This window comes from Anabrus simplex, chromosome 6 (genome assembly GCF_040414725.1).
Source record: "Anabrus simplex isolate iqAnaSimp1 chromosome 6, ASM4041472v1, whole genome shotgun sequence".
Classification (NCBI taxonomy): Eukaryota; Metazoa; Arthropoda; class Insecta; order Orthoptera; family Tettigoniidae; genus Anabrus; species Anabrus simplex.
In genome coordinates, this window is record NC_090270.1 from 221721120 (window position 1) to 221730373 (window position 9254).

Below are 9254 nucleotides of genomic sequence, written 5' to 3' on the forward strand. Positions count from 1 at the left end.
TACCGTACTCTTGATGGGCCGAGTAGTGTCGTGCTTGATATCGTGTCTTTTGACATCAGGTTCTTTTTGGTACGTCAATATGTCGAAAGAAAATGTTAAAAAGGTAGTCAGATATTTCGTAAACAGTGGTTAAATAATTAAACTGTAAAGGACTACTGGGTCGAGCTTACCAGTGATCCCAAATACGAACGGTGCGTCCATTGGCAGTGTAATATAAATGCGAAATTGTTTGACATTAATTCTTTCCGCACCTATCAAAAACAATGAAAACAGTAATGAAAGTGAAAATAACTTTCGAAATAGATTTAAAAATTTCCGTATGGTCTTTGCTGCTGTGAACTGCCAGCATATTCTTTGAAAAAGAATAGTACCACGTGGCTTCATATATAATTTCGTGTGGCTATTTCTAGCCGAGTGCAGCCCTTGTAAGGCAGACCCTCCGATGAGGGTGGGCGACATCTGCCATGTGTAGGTAACTGCGTGTTATTGTGGTGGAGGACAGTGTTATGTGTGGTGTGTGAGTTGCAGGGATGTTGGGGACAGCATAAAATACCCAGTCCCCGGGCCACTGGAATTAACCAGTGAAGGTTAAAATCCCCGACCTGGCCGGGAATCGAAACTGGGACCCTCTGAACCGAAGTCCAGTACGCTGACCATTCAGCCAACGAGTCGAACATGTGACTTCATATGAAACCAGAGGACCTCAACTCAGCACATCTGTTTCAGAGCATATACGGCAGTGCGGTAAGGAGAAGATGATGAACTCCTGTTCTGAAACTGGTGAGTGTTGAGTTAATTTCTTATTAAAACAGCTGGTATATGTTATTTTGCTTCATTTAGAAATTTGGCGTAATTTATCGGATTTTCAACTAAAATTTAGCGGAGAAATGATTTATGAGTTGGCAACATTGGCACAACAAACGGAAGATCGTGAGAGCCTTCGAAATCTAATTACACTTAACATGCGCCAGCAAGTCAGAGTCTCAGAGTCAAATGCATTAATCAAAATGGTCACCATTTCGAGTATATACTGCGTTAGTGAACTTGTGTTCACGTACCTCAAGTCCCTTCCACCGGTCATACTGTTCCCGTCCAGACCTGACCATCAAACTGCCCCTTTCAGTGCCAGATAAGTCCGGCTCTATGGGTCAATGGTTAGCGAGCTGCACTTTGGTCAAAGGGGTCCCACGTTCGATTCCCGGCCGGGTCGATGATTTTTAACTTTCATTAGTTAATTCCGATGTTTTTTGGGCTGGGTGTGTGTGTCGTTTTCAGCATTAGAATTCATCATAGCTAGAGCCCAATTCTCACAGTCGCGCAGGTCGCCTGTCAGGCGTCAACTCGAACGACCTGCACCATTCTTCCTCCATACGTCATTTAATTATGGCTCAAATAGATATCCAGTGGTGAGCGTCCGTGGCTAAGGCGGCGACGCGCAGGCCTCTTCCGGGCACTCCATGTGAGATTTGCGCTAGACAAAGTCGAGGCGGGACAGGTTTTTCTCCGTGAACTCCGGTTTTCCCTGTTATTTTTTCATTCTAGCGACACTCTCCAATTTCATTTCATTTCATATGTCAGCCATTAATCATTGCCCCAGAGGAGTACGGCAGGCTTCGGCAGCCGGAACAATTCCTATCCTTGCCACTAGATGGGGCTTCATTCAATCCATTCCTGACCCTGTCGAATGACTGGAAACAGGCTGAGGATTTTCATAAATACCTAGTCGCTGAAAACATGTATGTGAGACAACATGGCCGCGAAGTAAGGCGAAATAGAAAATATATACAAAACAGCACCTCCGGAGATTCGAACTAGCTCGTAGGTTACCCCGCTGCCCATTAATTGACTGCCGGTTGCTACTGAGCTAACAAGGGGCCTAGGTGGTTGTCGGAAGATTACCTTTTATCCAGTACGCTTGGTGTAGACTTAATGCACTCTTCCAAATGTACAGAGGTTTCATTCGCTGTTTCGAATGGCTAATGGGTTCATTCGGGAGCACCATTACTTCCAAATTCATGGCATAAAGCCGCCAGAGCTCAATAATATCCGTAGTATGTGCACACCGACATGTCCCGATGCTTTTTTTTTTTTTTTTTTTGCTAGGGGCTTTACGTCGCACCGACACAGATAGGTCTTATGGCGGCGATGGGATAACATAGGCCTGGGAGTTGGAAGGAAGCGGTCGTGGCCTTAATTAAGGCACAACCGCAGCATTTGCCTGGTGTGAAAATGGGAAACCACGGAAAACCATCTTTAGGGTTGCCGATAGTGAGGTTCGAACCCACTATCTCACGGATGCAAGCTCACAGCTGCGCCTTCCTAACCGCATGGCCAACTCGCCCGGTGAGGAAGAAATGAAAGACTCCCTCGGTCACGAATGCCCTAATATCACCGAGCGGAATGAAAACTAAATGTGACAGCACACAAGGTTCTAAGCGCATAGAAGTCATCATCAATAACATGCCCGTCTCCATGGCTAAATGGTTAGCGTGCTGGCCTTCGGTCACAGGTGTCCCGGGTTCGATTTTCGGCAGGATCAGGAATTTTAACCATCATTGGTTAATTTCACTGGCACAGGGGCTGGGTGTATATGTTGTCTTCGTCATGTTTTCATCGTCATCACGGCACGCAGGTTGCCTATGGGGGTCAAATCAAAAGACCTGCACTGGCGAGCCGAACGGTCCTTGGACACTCCCGGCACTAAAAGCCATACGTCATTTCATATCAATAACATCACACTGCAGATTATTGTGAGATGTTCTGTTTCTTCTGGTGTTACTCATCTCAACTAGACGGCATTGGCTCTACTATAATATACAGTGATAGTCAGAATTTTTCGGACGGAATAATCTATACATGTAATACTCCTGCTGCCTGCTGTCATTTCTTGATGGATGCAGTACTTTTGCATCCATCTCTTGGCACAGGCCAGAGTAAAGTGTAGCTTCCACCGAAGTCCCAGTCAACATCCATGGCTGTGACAATATGGAAGTTGCTGGGGTATGGGTGGTGCTGAGTAATGACATTCAGAGCACGACTAGTGCATCTGAGTGTTATGAAAGGTGCTGCTCATAGGGTCAGTCGTGCTGCAATAGTACTTTCTGACCCAATGAGGAAAGCAATTTCAAACTACCTCACTCCTCATCTTGCCTAGTACGCCTCATTTTGGTGCTGCCATTGGTTTTGGGGGTTTCCTTATAACCGCATAACCTTTGGTGGTGCTATTTGAGTATCCAACCAGCCTCTGGGCTGATGACCTAACAGACAGACAGTAATACTCCTGCTATTATAGAAAGAACAGGTAATAAATTCGAAATTACTAAACACTGAATTTAATTCACTTCGTAGGCACTGTAATTATCCAATTGCGATTTGTAGATCAGTTTACAACGTACTAATACCTTTTACTTATTTGAGATACGAAAATTTGCTGGTCAATATTTTTCGGACAGGAGATGTTTAGTTACTCACTTGCCCTTGTTATGCACTGTGCAGGCAGGTCCCAGTCAGTGCCTTCCTCATGCACAAAGCAGACGCAACGATTCATGAGTGAAATGGGACGCAGAGGAAAGAACAGTACATCTGATCAAAGGCTATTAGTAATATTCCATCATAAAAAGGGAAAACATGTCGACAAATCGCAGATTTGCTGTAAATGAAGAAAAGTACTGTTAACGATATTATCTGCCGATACAAATCTCAATGTTGTTTAGTCCTCAGCCCGAAGGCTGGTTGGATCCTCAACAGTTCCGCCATCAGCTGTCATAGATGACCTAGGCATCACTGAAGAGGCGGACTAGGGAAATGAGGAGTGAGGTAGTTTCCCGTTGCTTTCCTCACCGAGCCAGAAGTTGCTATACATACATCAGTCTGCCAAGCCCACTGAAATGCATGCACCAACTGACCCTATGAGCAATATTTTCACACCATTCATAGCAGCGACTGGCTGCATAAGGAATGGCATTACTAGCATCACTCATACCTCAGTCACTTTCATTTTGTCAAAGCCAAGGATAAAGCTGAGACAGATCAATGAAAGTAACAAAATTGCTCTAGCCCATACCAGAAGACAAAGTGCACTGTAAACACTAGGTCCCGCCAGCAAAGGCACACAAGTTTCAAGACGGAATTGAAAATATGCCACGGACAGGTCGCCCGAGGGTCTTTACTAGGAGAGAAGAGAGGGCAGTAGAAAGAAAAGTGAAAAGAAATCCACGGCTTACTACAACCACTATTGCTGCTGCAGCTGAGAGCGAGTTTGGAAAGAAGATCAGTGCAAGTACAATCCAGAGGGTGTTATATAGAGGTGATTATCACGGGCGAACTGCAAGAAGGAAGCCCTATATCAACAAAATAAATAGGATCAAGTGACAACACTTTGCTAAGAAGCATCTTAGCAAATATAAGAACTGGTGGAAGACTGTAATTTTCTGCGATGAATCGAAATTCAACGTTTCTGGCTCAGATGGGCGCATCATAGTTTGGAAACAGCCCAATAAAGAGTTTGAAGAAATAAGTATGAAGGCAACAATAAAACATGGAGTGGGACATGTTATGTTGTGGGGCTGTATGTCGGCTCAAGGACTAGGTGAGTTGATATTTATAGACTGAAACATGGACCACCGCCAGTATCTTCAGATTTTAAAAGACAACCTGATGAAAAGTACAGAAAATATGGAAGCTGGGGATTGTTTTAAATTTTATCCCGAAGCATAGGCCTATAATGTACGGCTATGGATTTTGTACAATTGTCCTAAAGTTGTGAACCCTCCCCCAGAAAGTCCTGACATTAACTCGATAGAGAATTTATGAGATATACTGGAAAACAACATCCCGAAACTTTCCATCAATTCCAAAGCTGATTTGAAGAGATGACTGGGAGAGGAGTGAGAAAAATTGTCCCATTCCACCACAAGAAAACTCGTGGGGAGCATGACTAGACGCCTGACTGAAGTAGTATTAATATTCTTACATGGACTCCATCCTTCATATTTTTGTTTATTTGCATTTTGTCCCAATATTTATGAACATGCAGTTTTGTATTATTGTAATTACATTCATACGTTTCAAAATTTTGGGTATGATAAAATAAAGGACATATTTATTTTTGGTATTTGTATGTGTAACTATTCATTCTGGAATTAAACTTTATATTTGATATGAAACTTTTGATGTTAAAAATAAAGGAACTCTGTCTGTCCGAAAAATGATGACGGTCACTGTATAACCTAACTCGTCTACAATGCGTACAACCGCTAGTGAAACAATGAAATACATTTTGCGCGAGTTTAAAATGAACTGCCTGGAGAATTCTGTCATAAACTTTATCTAAAAACTAACAGTAATTTCTATTTCCCTGTAATCCATGAATTTTATGCTATTCATTTCAATTTTCAAAGTAACGTAATGTTTCAAATGGAGAGGACTCGTAAGGATGTAAAAGAGCGAGCAATAAGTCAGTGGTAAGACCGCAATTGTAGTATAGTTCTAGTGTATGGCACCCACACCAGGATTACTTGATACGAAAATTAAAAAAGGTTCAAAGGAAAGCAGCACGATTTGTTCAGGGTGATTGCCGGCCAAACAGTATTCTTGCGAAAGTGTTGCGAACTTTGGGCTGTGAAGACTAAGGAGTAAGGAGACAAGCTGCACGACTAAGCGGTATGTTCGGATCTGCCAGTAGAGAGATGGCGTGGAATGACACCAGTAGACAGAATGTGTTTCAGTGGTGCAATTGAAAGTAGGAAAGACGTGAAGATGAAGTTGAAATTCAAGAGGACAAATTGGGGAAAATATTCGTTTATAGAAAGAGAGAAGGGATTGTAATAAAGAAAGGCTGGGTAAACAAACGTTACGGAATGTGCTACGTGGCTGACACCCCTAAATGCAGATCAGTGGTGATTGATTAATTAATTAATTAATTGATTGATTGATTGATTGATTGATTGATTGATTGATTACAACTCTGGTACTAGAGTCAGAGGTCTAAGTACTTCAGCAGGAATTGAAGCCAGCACTCTTAGTGAATGTCAACAGTCCCCGGAAAAGAAATTCAATGTTGTTACTGCTATACTTCTAAGATACCTAACAGAAGATATTCGTAGATCAATTTCTGATGATTAATATAAACACCAATAAGGATGATCACCCATACTACCTTTTGGAAAAGTGAATTTATCAACAGAAAATACATGCATTTCCGAGATAATATCTCGCTAAATATGGCAGGAAAGTTGGAAACTAGAAACATTTCATCGAAAGGTCAGTAATGTGAGAGGTTTGCATGGGATATGTAATGAAGCACCATTTTAGATTTATGTCATTGCAATGTGCGTTAAAGCTTGGAGATGAATGACCAGAGGATTACGGTAAATAATGGAAACATAAACATCGTTGGCCTGGAATCCAAGTTTCGTTCATTCTGTTACGATTTGTATTGATTATTCCTGAGTAAACAATTCCATGGAAAGAATGAAGAAGGAAGTTCCCTCTCGACACGGCGACATAGGTCATGGTATTTGACCCGCTTAAATGTGATTTTATGGCAGCACATAAAAACCTGAATGACCAATCACAGACAGATTTTTTAGCTGATGTCAACCGCATATCGATTGAACTTGAGCTCACTATCAGATACAATGTTCCGCTAATACAGTTGCTAGCGTTCTTTGGATGGTGTTGTCTAGAGCTGAGCTCTTCCGAAGTCTGAGAGATACTCTACGCGTACAGTTACTTGAGAGAGTGAATCTTATGCAGTGTTCAAGCGAAGAAGTGTCGAAATAACAACAGTATTGTGTAATCTATTAGAAAGGTGTAATTTAGTGGAACTTACCAAGTGAGTCTAGAAATCAACGTACTTATCTGTATTTTCCTAGGTTTACTTCAACCTTTCTTCCCTAACATTTTGCCATAGAAAATATTACCTGATTTCTTGCTGCCGAGCTCGATAGCTGCAGTCGCTTAAGTGCGGCCAGTATCCAGTATTCGGGAGATGTTAGGTTCGAACCCCACTGTCGGCAGCCCTGAAAATGGTTTTCCGTGGTTTCCCATTTTCACACCAGGCAAATGCTGGGGCTGTGCCTTAATTAAGGCCACGGCTGCTTCTTTCCAACTCCTAAACCCTTCCTTGTCCCACCGTCGCCATAAGACCTATGGTGCGACGCAAAAAAAAAAAAAAAAAAAATTCTTGCTTGCTTGTTGTTGAAAGTGACCTAATATCTAGGTCATCGGCCAAGATATTATTAGTTACAGAGGTGTTGTGTCTAATGATATGCCCAATAAATTTAATTTTCGTACTTCAAATACCTTTTAACAAATGTATGTACTTCACTTAATACATCTCGATTTGCTTTTCTTTCAGTCCAATTCATTCTTGCCCTTTTATGTCATTTCTATTTCAAAATACTGCTGCGTACAGGTGAGTTTTTATCTATCTTCCTATTTTTTTTTGTTGCTGTTCGTCGCACCGACACAGATAGGTCTTATGGCGACGATGGGACAGGGAAGGGCTAGGAGTGGGAAGGAAGCGGCTGTGTGTACAGTTACTTGAGAGAGTGAATCTTATGCAGTGTTCATGCAAAGAAGTGTCGGTGTGGTGCGGCCTGGTGTGAAAATGGGAAACCACGGAAAACCATTTTCAGGGCTGCCGACAGTGGGGTTCGAACCTACTATCTCCCGAATACTGCATACTGGCCGCACTTAAGCGACTGCAGCTATCGAGCTCGGTATTTTATAATTACGTAAATGATTGATACAAAGGAATGTGATCCTTGTAAACGATTCTACAAATTTTTCTAATCTCTATGTTCACGTCCTTACTAGTAAACATTTTTTTCTGTGACTTACATGCTTCATTTTCCTAGGGTCTTCTTATCTTCACTTTCATCACGTATCTATTGTGTTCTGTAATGGTATTCTCCGATATAACGATACTTCTTTACCAGGTCAAATTTACTGCCATCCATCTGCAATTGGTATTGATTATCCCGCGTTTCTCCTTACAGGCATTACCATAGTTTTACTTTTTATTCACTTTCAATTTCCATTTGTTAAGAGTATCAGGTAGCACCTTTAACACTTTTTTCATTGCACTTCATGAATTTACAACTACAATATCATCTGAAAATCTGATGGTCGCTTAAGTGCGGCCAGTATCCAGTATTCGGGAGATAGTAGGTTCGAACCCCACTGTCGGCAGTCCTGAAAATGGTTTTCCGTGGTTTTCCATTTTTACACCAGGTAAATGCTGGGGCTGTACCTTAATTAAGGCCACGGCCGCTTCCTTCACACTTCTAGCCCTTTCCTGTCCCATCGTCGCCATAAACCTATCTGTGTCGGTGCGACGTAAAGCAAAAAAAAAAAAATCGTTTATCCTTTCATTACTGATTTTGCCTTGTTATTCATGATTTCAATAGATTCTTCTTCTTCTAAATCTGTTTTCCCTCCAGGGTTTTTCCCTCGGACTCAGAGACAGACGGCCTCACCTGCTATGCTGAACAGGGGCCCTGCGGGGGAATGTGAAGATTGGAAGGGATAGACAAGGAAGAGGGAAGGAAGCGGCCGTGGCCTTAAGGTAGGTACCATCCCGGCATTTGCCTGGAGGAGAAGTGGGAAACCACGGAAAACCACTTCCCGAATGGCTGAGGTGGGAATCGAACCCACCCCTACTCAGTTGACCTCCCGAGGCTGAGTGGACCCCGTTCTAGCCCTCGTGCCGCTTTTCAAATTTCGTGGCAGAGCCGGGACTCGAACGCGGACCTCCGGGGGTGGCAGCTAATCACACTAACCACTACACCACAGAGGCGGACTTAATAGATTCACATATTAAATACATACGGAGAGAAGGGATATCCTTGTCTGAATTTTGCCTCGATTCAGTTGATTTTTATTTTTTGTGTTCTGATATCGGTACGGTTCAATAATTATTGTTCTATCCATTTATTCCAAGCCTTTTTTCTTCACAGGACTGAAAATAAGTTTACAGTTGCGACTGTTTACATGCCTTTTCCAAATCAATGAAGACAGGTCCATCTGTTCATGTCTAGTCTGCTTTCCATTAATGTGCGTAAGGCTAGGATTGTTTTTAGTATTGTTCTTTAGCCTGTTCTGAATGCGAATTGTTTTGCTTTTACTTTTTTTCTCTCCAACGGTAATGGTTTAGCTTTTAGAGAGATCATCTGATATGTCTCCTCTATCATAGTAGTAATTTATTATCACAAATAACTGGTCTTTCAAATCTTTTCCTTTTTCAGCAA